A 15051-nucleotide genomic window follows, 5' to 3' on the forward strand; every position below is an offset into this window, starting at 1 on the left:
GATGGATTTCCTGCCTGGACTCTGGCCTGCAGAGTTGCCTCTGCCTTGGAATTGGCTCTCCTCTGGGCCTCCAGTTGGGTCCCAGTCCTGCTGGAGTTGACGTTTAGGTTGCCCATGTTCCAGGGCTATAGATGCTCAGAAGTACTCAGCCTGGTAGCTCAGAGATAGCAAAGGATAGTGCTGAGCAGGGAAGTGCCATTAACTCTGCACCTGCCCTCTTCTCTGAACAGGGAGAAATTCTAGGGGCACAGCTTTTAGCCAGATTTGGTTTCCTCACATGTATTTTCAAAGATGCAGGTTATTTATTTATTGTTATAATATAATTATAATAATATTTATTATTGCTATAATAACAATTTACTATTGTTATTTAGTACAGTAGGGCCCCAGTCATACGGCAGGTTATGTTCCACACCCCCGCCGAAAAGCGAAAATCACCAAAAAGCGGAACTCTGTCAATAAAATGGCACCCAATGCTCAGCTGCTGAGCACGTCATGCTGAAAAACGCCATAAAAGTGGAACAAGCGCCGTATGAGTGGGGCCTTACTCTCATTGAAAACTGCAGAAAAGCGGGGCGCAGAAAAGCGGGGCCCTACTGTATTTATATCCTGTTCAAGTACCCAGAAGAGCTAACAAAAAAAGAATGGGCTTAGGAGGCACACCCTAAATACTCCTGCAGACATAGCCCCTGCTCCTACATCAGATCTCTAGGGAGAGAGCCAGCACGTCAAAAAGCTGTTAGCTCACCACCCTAGAGCTGAGCTCTATCTGTGCCTTTTCTCAAAGTGCAGGCTATTATCTTCACAGATGACACCTTGCCCTCTCCTGCTGGCTAGAGGGGGAAATTCAGATGAGCCAGTCAGGAGAGGGCGGAAGCTAGGCCTGCCCTTTTGCCAATATGGTTCTGGCCTTCTAGAGGAGTCTCCAACTACTTCCTAGTCATTGTGGGCTATTTACTTTTAAATTCCTCTAACAAAGGAAATGCTTGGCAACTTTGTTAAGGCTGTTTAGGCAGTCTCCTACATCCATAAATCTTCTCCTACTCCCTCCCAAGATTACAGCAATATTTTACACTTAGTATTGGCATAGTGCCTTTGAGAGAATTCAGAGTACTTCACACACACTGTCTTTACACAACTACCCTGTAGGGTAGGCTACGTATTGCAAATTAGGGTCTAAGGCTGACCAAGCAGCACTTCTATGACCAACTGATAGTTCATTGCAGAGTTAAGATTTGAACCAAGGACTTCCTGATCACATCTCAATCATTTAGCCAATATACTACATCAGAACACCCAGAAGAAGTCTACACACTTCAGTGGTTTTGAAGCTTGTTTAATTTAGTGCTTTTGTGGACCTGTGCTTTTTAGAACCTTTGGCACTCCACATGTTGCTGAAACTCCAATAAACCCTACCAAGCATGGCCAATGGCCTGGGATGATGGAAGTTGTAGTTCAGCAATATCTGGAGAGCCAAAGATTCCCCAAACCTGTTTTTGCATATCCAGAAATTAAATACACACACATTAGAAAGTGTTGGATTTGAATGTGTATGTTGAAAGAGGGTATGAGTTTGTGTTATTTCTGTGAGCGTGATCCAGTCGACTTTAACCCATTTTAAGACCAGTTAATTTCCATGTGAGAGTTAGTCTGGTGCGTCAGTTTCTCCCATTTGAATCAATAGGAGTTCCAAGTACTTTGGCTAGATTTTGACTGCCTGCCTGAGAGAGTGGGTAGATGCATTTACTGATTGTAGGCTGCCCCCGGCAAACAAGAGCAAGGCAGTCTCTGGAATACCCCTTAAAAATTGTTGTTGTTATGTGCCTTCAAGTTGATTATGGCTTATGGTGACCGTATGAATCAGCAACTTCCAATAGCATCTGTCGAACCACCCTGTTCAGATCTTACAAGTTCAGGTCTGTGGCTTCCTTTATGGAATCAATCTATCTCTTGTTTGGCCTTCCTCTTTTTCTACTCCCTTCTGTTTTTCCCAGCATTATTGTCTTCTCTAGTGAATCATGTCTTCTTATGATGTGTCCAAAGTATGATAAAATTAGTCCTCAAGAAACAGCCCTTTTTCTCCAGAGAGCCAGCAGTTTTAACCGCTTTTTACTTTACTTTCCCCCTCTCCGTCCGCAAACGTCTCTCTCCTGCTTATCACACTTGCTCTCTTGACTGTGGGCTCATTTCAAAAGCCGAATCCGCTTAAATATTTCAGGAGCAAGAGGTTGCAACACAACCAACTGCAGGCACCCACCCGCTACCCCCACGCCCTCACCTGCTCCCCCTCCCTTCCCAAATCTCGCCCTGCCCTCCGATCTCTCTGCGGTTTAGCCTCGCACATTTTAGACGAGATTTAACCCTTCCATCACTTGCACTATCCCAGCCTGGACAACTCTCCTTCGCTCCTGATCTCCATCCCAGCCACGCCGAGAAAGCAGCAGCGGCAGCAAGAAGTTCCTAATAGCTGCACCAGGCAGTAAGGAGCAGCAAAGTCACAGCGCTTAGCCACAGCCAACCCACGCCGGTCCTGTGAGAGGCTTCTGGGCCAATCAAGGACTGGCAGGGCATCTGAGCGAGGACCCCATTGGCTGAGAGATCTGCATGCATACAACCGTGGAGGACGGCGAGGGAGGGAGGCAAGTAGCATTGTGGTCTTGGAGGCACTTTCCGCGAGGGAGCGTGCAGGTGACGCTCGCCCAGGCAGAGAGTTAGAGTTGCCCTCCGGTGCCCCGGGCAGGATCAAGGGAGTATTGTGCCCGCATTCAGCGCTCCAGGATGACACGTGCAGCACGCACCGGGGTTGGCGTGCTCCACTGGCCGGCTGGCCGGCATTCGCTCTAAGCAGAGCCAGGCGCTTGGCGACCTTTTCCTCTCCGGTGCAGAGCGGAGGCCATGCCCCCGAAGGCGGGCACCTTCTCGACTCGGATCCCTCTTCTTGCCCTGCAGAGCCCGGCTGCCACTTACAGAGTTCCGCTGGAAGGGAAACGGCAGGTAGGGCAAGAGGGGGAGCTGGTGGGTCTTTCACTCTAAATCTCCCCCCGCCCCTCGCTCTGCAAGAGCCGGTGCGACTCCCCCCCCCCCCGCCCCTGAAAGCTCTGTGAGAATCGTGCCCGCAAGGATGGCGATGGGCAGCGTCCGTCCGGCGGAGCAGCAGATGGCCCGGTGGGAGCGGTGCAGGCACGGAGCCAAGCTGGCCCTGGCCCAGGGGCGCAGTTCATTCCTACATCTATCGCAGGGAACTTCTCAGGAAAGGCCTTGAGGAGAGCGGGGGGCATCGGGCTGCAGGTTTCTCGAGGAGAGCTCGGCGGCTGCCTGTCGGGATCGCTACGGGGAGTTGCTTGCGGTGGTCCACCTGGAGCCTCTCCGTCCCTTCCTGGGTGGCTCTTGCCTTCCCTGTTCCTACAGCGTTGGGGGTAAGTCTCCAAAGTTCCGGTTAACTCTCATTTGTAGCTGCTCCCCGGACTGGGCTGGCTGTTCCCTGTTGTGGGCAGGTTGGCTACCTGCTGTGAGCCAGAATAGCGTAGGGGGAGAGGTAGCTGGGCATCGCGTACGATCGATTTGTAGAGGCATGCAGGGCTGCCTGCCTAGGGATGGCACCCCTGCCTACATATCAGGGAGTGTGTGGGGGAGAAAAAAGCCCTCCGGGAGAGGTTTTGATAGATTGTGCCCCAAAGGTGGCAGGACTTCTGTACAGCAGCATCTTCGTGATGTGAGACCTTTCAAGAGAGACTGTTGATATGTCCTATGAGAATTGGGCCACAGTTGGCAGGGGATGATGGACAACATGCCAGTTGACTGATTCTGTTGTTAATTGCTGCAATCGATTAGCTGGCACCCATCCCAAACCATTTCCGTATTTGCAATGTGTGTTTTCCATGAGTGGTGGTGCTGGAGGGAGGCAAGTAAGCCAGACCAACCCTCAAAGGGACTCGGTGTGTACGTGTGTGTGGGGTGTCTCCAGGCTATAACCTGAGCCATCCATTCTAAGACTGATTCCGGATACTTGCAAAGAGGAGGCAGGGAAGAAGGCAGTGATCAGGACTTTGTTTCAGTCAGGGCTTAGACCCAGATGTGATGGCTCTGTCCTGTCATGAGTGCTTGTGAGCATGTGCCTAGAGTTTCCATCTCCGGGGAAAGTAACTGTACAACCTCCCTCTTCCCACTGAGGATGACTTAGGGGCAGGACCTCTGAGCCTGAGGATACGAGAGGCTTCCAGCTTGAGTTCTAGCACCTTTGGCTGTTGTGAGCATGCTGGCCATCTTCTAAAGCTCCCAAACAGACTGTGAAGGAAGAGGTTTTCAGGAAGAGGCGGTGGCAGTGGCAGTAAGGCTGGTTTTTACCCCATGAGCATTTGGCAACTTGTAGTTCAAGCATTCCGCATTCTGCATTTTGGGGCTTCAATCCCCCCCATCACCAGTATTCAAGTGCCATGTAATCAACCCTTCCCATTTCAATTCAGTAGACAGAAACCTCATACCCCACCCACTTGCCCATGCTGCAATGCTCTTTGCTGACAAGTAGGATCTGTTTCAATCTCTGCTTTTGGTTAGAATAAGAATCTTTCATTCTTACATCTTTCATGTTACTAGTGGTGGGGGGGGAAGTTAAATCACTTGCAATTTACAGATTCAACCATTTTTGGTATTCTCCACCATGCAGAGGGATTAGACACCCTGCTTTGGGAGGATTCTGGAAGTCACCTACTATCCTAAAAGCAGCAGCTGTCTGAAAGCCACAGTTATGGAGATATTCAATAACTAATTCTCAATAATTCATTGAGCATAGTTTACAATCAATTTGGATGAAATGTATATATTATCTGTACTGAATTCTGCACATTAGTTCTATCTAGTTGTGGGCAAAGAATAAGAGAGCAATAAAGTTGCTATGCTGGATGCTAAAATTCTGAACACGTGAGGATTTTTTTTTAATCAACTGTTCTGTGTCAGTTTAAAAGGATGCTCAGATTTATTGGTGTAAAAATGTGAACACAAACTTTGTGGGCTATAGGGACATATCTATTTTTTTTTTTAAAGGGGAGTATTCCCACAGCGTTTGTCAGGGCATCCACTGGACTTAATGCAAGTGCCTTTCTTACTGAGTTTGCTCAGTACCATATCAGGAACTCCTTATTTCACCTAACATTTCACACATTATGTAGAGGCGAACCCAGGCTTGCCACCAAGCATGGACTTAATAGAGAGACGTAGCCAATCATGATTCTCTGATGGGTACACCTGGGTGATATAAATGCTGATGCACACATCTTAGGTGTATGCTTAGAAATGTAATGTGTGAAGTGGTCACATTTTCAAGCACAACCCTAACATGTTAAAATCAGAGCCTTGGATTTGACTTAATTGGGAGGTGGATTGCATCCTTCTTTCCTCTCTTGCAGGGGATGAATATAAAAAGAGAATAAAGTACACATAATAACATAGGTTTAGGCAGCTCGGAGGGGTGTTTTCAATTAATTCATTAGGCCATTGTTAAGCATGAGGGCTTGCATTGGTGTTGAGTGGTTATTTTTCCTCCCTTCAGAACAGCCATTCTGTTAAGTACATGCTTAATGGAAAACAAGAAGAGGTGGATGGTTATAAAGATCTCCTGTGTTGTTGCCAGGGGTGGGGAAAGAGTTTAAATACTCTGGTGGTCAGGATTTCCCAAAGAAGGAGCTCTGACACCCGGGGTGTGGTGGTGGTGATGTGGGGAGAGAAATGGTGGATGATGTCAGGAAGAAATTTGGCTGTCTGCTTCTTTCCCAAGCTGTAAGTACATGAATGGCAGGCAGTGCAGTACAGACATGGAAAGAAGTCTTGTTCCTTCTATTTCTGGGAGGGCTCTTGAACCTTTAAGAGCTGAAAAGACAGCAGTTCAACAGGTGTTGCTTTCTCAGCATAGAGATGCAGTGCTGGGAGAATGGTTCAGCTGTTGAACTTCTATTTATTATGCAACTGTTAAAGGCAAAGGGTGGGGGAAGCTGTCTGTGATGGAAATCAGAGATTTAAATAGATTCTAGCTGTGTAGACAAAATATGCAGCAGGTTAGGGGTGTCCAATGCCAGAGAGGCAAGAACCTACATGGGTTGGGTTTCTCTTTTTGATCAAATAAACAGCAACTCTTGTTTTTAAGTATTGCAGGTGTTGATGAATCCCTCTAAATAACTGAAGTATGCATATTCCAGAAATAGTCAGGCATTACACTTGGACACGGGAGAGGTGGGTTCAAATCCCACTACTGCCAAGAACAAATCAGGTAGCTCTGAGTAACTCATTCTCATTTTTCCCAGTTCCTTAACTGACCACTTTGCAGATTTGTTTGGTGAATGAATGACCTAAGGCTTGTAACAGTGCAGTGTATGTGAATATTCATCATATGTATGTATGTGGTAGAGCAAAGCTGACCACTTTCTCTTTTTCTCTCAATTTCCATGGTGGCTTTGAGGACTGTGTAATAATAAAGCTTGTCTGTTTGGCATAGGATTTCCTTGCACATTATAGAATATGGCCTTGTGCACAAAAGCATTAGCTTATCTGAGGATAGATGCCATCTTTCACAAATTACACAGGCCTGTAGCTAATGTAAGTGTGTGTGATACCCTCTAGTTAGGCACCCCTTCTTTACCATTACCCATCTATAAGTACAGGTATTACCCTTCTGGCTCTTTCTCTTGTATGGTATCTAATTGCTGCTGTTCCTATGCTGGCTTGAAAACTGCTGGCTGATCCAGCACCTGGGACAAATGTCTCATCGGCCAAATAGATAGACTGAGGTGTAATGTTATTGAGATCAGCTGGGCAAATTGCTCAGCGCAGTGATCGGCTGGGTATATAAGGGGTAAGACGGTCTTTCGGGTATCCTGGTCCCGAGCTGTATAGGGCTTTGTACACCAAGACTAGAACCTTGAACTTAGCCCGGTAGCAAATGGGCAGCCAGTGCAGTTCTTTCAGCAGTGGGGTGACATGTTGGTGATACCCTGCCCCAGTGAGCAGTCTCACTGCTGCATTTTGCACTAGCTGCAGCTTCTGGACAAACCTCAAAGGCAGCCCCACATAGAGCACATTACAGTAATCCAGCCTAGAGGTTACCAGTGCATGGACAACAGTGGTCAGGCTATACCAGTCCAGAAATGGCCACAGCTGTCTTACCAGCCAAAGCTGGTAAAAGGCACTCCTAGCCACAGAGGTCACCTGAACCTCTAGTGACAAAGATGGATCCAGGAGCACCCCCAGGCTACAGACCTGCTCTTTCAGAGGGAGTACAACCCCATCCAAAGCAGGCAACTGACCAATTATCCGAACTTGGGAACCACCAACCCACAGCGCCTTCGTCTTGGTAGGATTCAGACTCAGTTTATTGGCCCTCATCCAGCCCACCACCGAGTCCAAGCACCAGTCCAGGGCTTGCACGGCCTCTCCCGATTCAGATGTTACAGAGAAATAGAGCTGGGTATTGTCAGCATACTGCTGACACCTCACCCCAAAGCTCCTGATGACTGCTCCCAAGGGCTTCATATAGATGTTAAACAGCATGGGGGACAAGATGGTACCCTGCGGCACCCCACAGCACAACTGCCAGGGGCCTGAAAGACAATCACCCAATGCTATTCTCTGAGAGCGACCCTGGAGATAGGATCGGAACCACTGTAAAACAGTTCCTCCAGTACCCATCTCACCAATTCAGCGCAGAAGGATACCATGGTCAATGGTATCAAAAGCTGCTGAGAGATCAAGTAAGAATAATAGGGTGGCACTCCCCCTGTCCTTCTCCCGATAAAGGTCATCCATCAGGGCAACCAAGGCCAATTCATTCCCATAACCAGGCCTGAATCCAGACTGGAATGGGTCAAGATAATCTGTTTCATCCAAGAGTATTTGCAATTGCTGCGCCACAACCCTCTCAATCACCTTTCCTAAAATATTTGATGCCTTCGGGCTTAGGGCGGTATATAAATTAAATTAAATAAATAAATAAATAAGTAAATATTTGACATCCATGTGTCCAGGAAAATGAGATTTTTTCCTTTAAAAAAAATTAAGCTAGGATTCTTGGAACTGTTGCAAGAGTATGCAGTCTGCAAATACTTGCCTTGTAGTACCCACATTCTCCATCATAACATTAGGACAGGAGTGGGGAACTTTTGGCCCTCTAGATTAGTGGTCTTCGACTGGTCCAGACCCAAGACCCACCTCTGATTCCCAAACTTCAACATGGGACCCACTTTCACATTTTCACTTTTCTTATTTAATAAGCTAGAAATGCACATTACTAATCCTAAAACGGTACTTCACAGATCAACTCAGTCCTACTCAGAGTAGATCCATTGAAATTAATGAACTTGTCCTGTTAACTTCAGTGGGTCTACTCTGAGCAGGACTAGCATTGAATGCCACCCATATTACCTTAGCAACACAACTAAATGAAAACCAGTGATTTTTACACTTGATCTTAGAAAGTCTAACTTGCATCTCAATTCCTATAGCTAAAGTGGTTTTGTTTTGTTTTGAGGGTCACCATTTTGAGAAGCCTTCCTCGCAAAGATAGTTACTGCCAAATGGCAGCAGGTGGATGATGGTCACTTCCAAATTCTGCTTATTCTTTACTAACCAAAATCTAAAACTATGGCAATCTTAGCCACTTTGTGAACAAATTGGACTGGTCCATTCTTCCTTTGTGTCATAGATAAAGTATTCTTGCTCTTCAGAAACTAGTTCTCCATTGTTTGAGGGCAGGGGGAATCAAGTGGCTTGTTTTTAAAACGGCTGTGCTTTGTTTCTCAATAGCTCAACAGCTTTGATGGTTTCAAACTTTCATTGGCTAGCCTCTTGCCACATTTCACACACAGAGGTAATAGTATGCTCTTTTTTCAATACAAGTGAACCCATATTTCATGTGTTGGTGGTCAAATATTCAGACCCTATTCATAGTTCTGGGGTTTTTCTCTGTCTTTGATACAGTGAAGCCTATCTTTGATACTGACCAAGAAGACAAATCATCATCACCATTATGTTTGTGTTTTATTACCCAAAAAGCATGCACGGCATCCAAAAGGATTCAACGCTCCCTTGTCTTCCGTATCTCCTCTTGCATTCTACTGCTTTTGCCACCTCCTTTCTTTCTGTCACTTGCTGGTCCCTTTTTCTCTCCCTGCCTTCTGTCACCTGTCTCCTCTTTGTTTTTCTCTCCTCACTTGCTGCCTTATCTTTGCTTCCTTATTGCACTTTCTCAGTCCTTTCTCTGTTGCCAGGCTGTCCCTTGTCTCGCCTTCTTTCATAATCCTCTGTCACCAACTGTCTGCTTTTTGCCTTTTCCCCTCTGCTGACATCTTCTTCCACCTTCTCTTTACTTTCACACATTTCAGTCCTTTCTTTCTCTCACCTTCCTCTACTTTCTTTCACTTGACATTGTTGCCTTTCCTATAGAGCTGTTCCATTGCACTTCCATGTTTGGAACAGAAACGGTGACAGTTCCGTCTCCAGTTTCCTCCACACAGTAATATCTACCCTGCCTCCCTACCCCACCCCAGTTCAGCATAGCTTTCCTCCCTTCTAGCTCACCAGAACATGAGCCGCAATGCAAAGTGCTGTTGTGTGTCTGGCTGATAGATAGAACACGTGGCTTTAATAGATATTCTGAAATGGGAGGAGGCAATATGTAATATGTAAACCGCCCAGAGAGCTTTGGCTTTGGGGTGGTATATAAATAAATAAACAAATAAATAAATAAAATATGTGAAGCAGGGAGGAGGGGAGTGGGGGCAGGGGCACTTGAGGCGTTAGGAACACGACAACTATACAGAGAGACCCTCCTTGCCCAGCAAGGAACTTTTCCCCTGACCCAGCCCTATTTCAGGTTTCAGGGAATAGGATGAGGATGAAGTGGCCCCCCTGCTCCTTCCATCTCTCACTTCCTGCAGCCACCAGACTTCTGCCGTCACTGTCTGCGCCCCCGGATGCTGCTGTGGTAGCAACCCCTGGGCAACTGAGCTATCTCACCACAGCTGACACTTTAGCATTCTAGTCCCCAGCATCTTTCTATTCTGGGAGAAGTCTAAAAAGCCATAGCAAGAGACTAGAAAATGAATAGCGTGCCCTTGCTCCATATCGAGCTTCATCATTAGAGGCATAGCGGCAGGAAGGGGGGGCGTATGGTCTGCCAGAAATACGTATCTTATGGAAAAACAGCTCATGCAATTCTCCTGCCACATTATAGCACTAAGGAAAATTGATAAAATGAGTGTCTCATCAGAATAATGCATCCCAGTCCAGACACCGCATGTATTGCTCCTTTGGTCTGATCAGTCTGAGCTGGAGTCTCAACATAGAGGCAACAGCTTTGCTGTGACCCACCTGGACTGGCATCCCAACCCACTGGTTGAAGATGTATGCTCTAGATGTTGCTGAACTGCTGGTCATGCTTGCTAGGTCTGATGGGAGGTGTTCTTCAGCAACATCTGGAGGGCCAGCTGTTCCCCACACCTGCGTTAGAAGCAAGAGGAGGAGGGCCGCATGCAAAAGAGGAGAGGACTTCTATACCTTTCATAGCCTTGTAAAACAGAGAGGACTGGAAGGAGAGACTCCTCTCTTCCTTGCATAACATGCAGCACCTGCCAAGATTCCAACTTCCACATAGCAGTTCAAGGTTCAGAAGCCCCCTCTTGTTTTGCTTCTGGTCACTCTGTTTACTCTCAGATAAAATACCCACAAATTAAGTTGCCTGCTGCATCTCTGCTTAGTTCACTGTCCAATCACAGCCTCAGTAAAGTCGCTGATCAGGGATGGTCTCCCTCTAGTAATGAGAGACTCAACCAATAAAAAGGGGCTCTTCCAAAAACAATGCAGAAGCATTAGTTCCACTGATGGACAGATCATTCCTACACACTCTACAACTTGTTTTTATAAATGATATAAGAGTACATGTGTACATTCAGTTTAAATTCAGGAAAGGATATGCTTCAGCTATCAACAATTTAAGAAACAGTGTGCTAAGCTTCTCTGGCAGATGATTGCTTAAGTCTACTGAACTACATTGAAGTGGGCTTTGCCTAGATAGGAATTATTGCCACTTGATACAAGGACCAAATGGATGCCTTTTTAGATTTCAAGAGGTGGGGAGCTACATTCAGCACGACCCAAAGGCTTGTTTCTGGATACATTCAAAGATGAATTGCTTAGCTAGTATACAGGCCCATTTAATTCTTTATAACAAAGGTCACTTAGCAGAACCACTGAGTAAATGAGTGATATAGGTGATCCTGGTCTGAAATATCAGGGTGGGTGGGAGCTGCCTGCACACTTAATGTTCCCTCTGGTAAAATGTAATGTGTGTACATCTCTCTTTTTGAAGCATCAGTTTCTTGTCCCTCTTAAATAGTCTGGGCTGTTCAGATGTAATCTGGATAATAGTACAAGAGTATCTAAAAGTCGCAATCAGGTTGACGACAACAGCTCAAGATGTCGATAATAATGTGCTGTTAGATTGTTGCACACAGTGTATACACACACTCGCTCTCTCACACACATACAAACACTGTATTATAAATTTGGGGCTCAATCCATCAGAGCTTGTGGAGGAGAATTTCCTGGTGGATTGTAATCTCAGCAGATGAACACAAGAGAACTGGAAAGGGACAACGACAAGCTACATGTGCAGATCGTTAAAAAAAACACCTGTTCTATAGACCTGGCTGTTCATATTCTACACTTTCCCCCTCCAAGTCAAATTATGCATCAAGGGAATGTGGGTTCTGCAATTAAAAGAAATGATATAAATCAGTCAAATGTATATACATCTGCTAATTTTACATGGAATTGTTTAATTTATGCTTTGTTCTGAATCCCATATTTTTGATAAGTTTCAGAAAAGAGTATAGGGGCAAAAACATTTCTAAAACCAAGATAGTCAGGGTTTGAAAGCCAGGAAAGATACAAGAGCCCCATCCCTTTAATACTGAAGCAGAAGACTTCAGCACTTTTGATAGTGACAGCTCCACCCGCTTAGCTCCAGTTACAACCAAAGAAATACTATCTAACCATGAGCCACCCCCTTTTCCTCCCCACCTCTCTTCACCTGAGCTGCCACACACAGCTTTTCTAGAGGAGGAGGAATTGAGACTCAACCCAAGTCAGTGTCTGAGGCGGATCTTGATGAAGTGCCGCTGCCACAGTCACGTGCAGACAAATGCATTGACATGCACAGATAGTACCACCTTTTCAACTTTGGAAGAGTGCTCGCTTGCTCATGAAGTCCTGTTCAGTGAAGCCTTCCCCATGCAAATAGAGAGAACCTGCCCCAAACCTAGTTTAAAAGTTTCGGGGTGATGTCTAATTTCTGTGACAATGCCTTAGCTTGAGTAGCCATGCCTAGCTATGCTGTGTAGAGATGCAGAATTCTGTGTAACCTGTAAGCTGATCTGTGAGATGCTCTAAGCTGAAATTCCACATTAAACATCATGGGGAAAAACACACCAGTTAGTCTAAATCCAATGGAGTTGGCCAGGACAGGTATTCAACTCAGTCCTACTGAGAACAGACACCACTGATGGAATGAACCTAAGTTCATCATGTCTGTTACCTTCAATGGGTTTGCTCTGACTACTCAGCACTAAATACTACCCCATGGTTGTTTTGCAATGTAAGTGCCAGCATTAGAAACATGTGCTCCCTTCCTTCCTCTCTGGAGTAAATTCCCCCTTCCTTCCACTTGTTTGCATTACCTACAGTTTCATGTTCTATATGCACCATTGCCATAAGCTTCAACTGCCCCTGTTTTCTGCCATCTCTGGAAAACCACTCTCCCTTGTTGTCCCTATTTTCACCCTTCTAGGTGATGCCGCCTTAAAAAATTTGTTAGGGTGAGTTGCTAGACTTTTGTCATTCTCCACAGTGCAGTTCAAGGGTCTCTGTAAGTTGTGTCTGTGAGTGGGCTGGTGGTCACTGAGTTGACTAGAAAGTGGTGGGCCTCAAGAACAGAGCTCGGAAAAGTTACTTTTTTGAACTACAACTCCCATCAGCCCCAGCCAGCATGGCCACTGGATTGGGCTGATGGGAGTTGTAGTTCAAAAAAGTAACTTTTCCCAGCTCTGCTCAAGAATAATCACATGGAGTCTGAAGAGAGAGAGAGTGATCTCCTTTGCTTCCTAACCCTGCCCAAATGGGAGGGAGCCACAATAATGCAGAGAAAAACTCTGCTTCAGATCTTTACTTGCACCATCTCTCTACCCAACTTATCTCATAGGGTAGGAAACTCATTTATTTCTTTATTATATTTCTATCCTGCCTTTTTCCCAGTGAGCTCAAGACAATGCACATGGTACTCCCTGCTCCATTTTATCAACCCTATGAGGTAGGTTAGTTTGAGAGACAGTGACTGCACCAAGGTCACCCAGTGAGCTTCATAACTAAGTGGGGACTGAAGTTGGGTCAGTCACACTGACTCTCTCACACTGCCACACTGGAGCTCCTGGAAGAAGGATGGGCTACAAATGCCATTACAACTTACAGTGTCGATGCGAGCTCCTTAACTACAGGTGCTGACTTTAATATGTTACTCTGATGGCAGGGATCAACCCAGCAGCCCTTAATATTCCCTAGCGGACAGGCTGCTGGTATTTACATGAACTGGCATTCTCTAGCTATGCCTTTCGGAAAAGGCTCCATTGCCTTCAAAACAAGATGTTTACAGAGCATTGCCAGAGGGCAAAATAAGCTAGTTCCCTGCGTCATTCACCTCCTTCCTATCCTCTCACAGGAGGCAGTAGCAATTCACTGCAGAGCCAGCCATCCCCTTGTGGGAGGCTCAGGAGGCACACAAACAAGAGCACCGTCAAGGCCTTGGGAGTTAAGTGCTGCCTAGGCCTTCTAGCATGAAGCACTGCGCCTAACTCTACCCGTAGCATGTGCGTACACCCACCCACTCCAAAAGATAGCACTTATACCAGTGTTGCCTGTGGTATCCCAAAGTCTCAAGAGCAGGAAACAAAACTCCTTTGTCTCATATACAGCCCAATCTTGTGCATGTTTCCTCCAAAGTAGGTTTCACTGCCCTAGTTCACACATCATAGTAAGCGGAATTATGGCTTGTGAGGACTGCACACACATGCTGGCTTCCAGAGAAAAGATTGCAGCCGCTGTGATCCTCCTCAGGCCTTTTAGGTCAGTGCAGCTTGTTGTCCCAATCTGGGATTGTGGTTAAGATCTCTCCTCCGTAACCATAGGATAAACTTTGGCTACAGATAGTGATTAAGGAGGAGTGAGCTTAACCATAGTCAGATGACACACTAAGCCAAAGCTTGGAGGAGGAACAAAAGGGCTGTGAACTCCTCCCTGAGAGTCAGTCCATTCATGCTAAGCTGTGGGTTGGCTTTTGGTTACAGGCAAAGATGGCGTCCCAGTGACTTCAGTGGGACTTATTCCCATGAAAGAGTGCATACGACTGGAGCCTGAGCAACCCTGCAGTGTTATTTCCATTCTACAGTGAGGAACTGAGGTTGAAGGAATTTCACCAGGTGCAGCTTGCATGGCAAACTAAGCCTTCTGGAATCCCCTTTTCTATACAAGTATTAAAGGTGCAGGAGGAGCCCGTCCTTTTCTGCACCTGGCTACCTACGGAGGGCCTATACTTTGCTCCTTAAGTCTTGGGGAGCTGGGATTTTGATCTAACACACTATGACATAAACACATTTTTACCTTTATGCTTTGAATTCATTAACCTCAACTCCCTCCCATCCCCAGATATCATCTACCCAATTAACATGGACTAATTTCACCCAGCATTGCCAACTGACAAGGACAAAAAATCTGCCTGGCCTACTGTTGTGCTTTTAACAGAAGCTTGATCTGCACAAATGAGCAGCATGGGGTTAAATGTTTTCATCTGTTAACATCTGCGGATCAAGCCAAGCCATTGCTAAAGGCGCAGTTCCAGGGTCCATCTGAAAAATTGGCTTACTTCACCTATAAATGCACATTGATAGTGTGGGTGAGAAAGCTCATATTCACAACTTTTTATCTACCTTAGCTGTAATCAAATCTGTATTTGTTGTACTG

At 46.1% G+C, this 15051-nt stretch overlaps 1 protein-coding gene across 5 annotated transcripts in view; it reads left to right on the top strand.

Moving 5' to 3' along the window:
• Positions 1 to 15051, top strand: part of BRINP2 (BMP/retinoic acid inducible neural specific 2) — a 165966-nt gene that overhangs the window by 15088 nt on the left and 135827 nt on the right. For 3 of the 5 annotated variants that reach the window (XM_061634184.1, XM_061634191.1, XM_061634185.1), the window contains exon 1: positions 2631 to 3416. The exons of 1 other annotated variant lie outside the window; for it this stretch is intronic. The gene's annotated coding sequence lies outside the window, so the exon portion shown is untranslated. Of the gene's footprint in view, positions 1 to 2630; positions 3417 to 15051 lie in introns of those variants that run through there. One more of the 5 variants, XM_061634187.1, reaches the window with a different exon arrangement.

The sequence above is a fragment of the Rhineura floridana genome, chromosome 6 (genome assembly GCF_030035675.1).
Source record: "Rhineura floridana isolate rRhiFlo1 chromosome 6, rRhiFlo1.hap2, whole genome shotgun sequence".
In the NCBI taxonomy this organism is placed as follows: domain Eukaryota; kingdom Metazoa; phylum Chordata; class Lepidosauria; order Squamata; family Rhineuridae; genus Rhineura; species Rhineura floridana.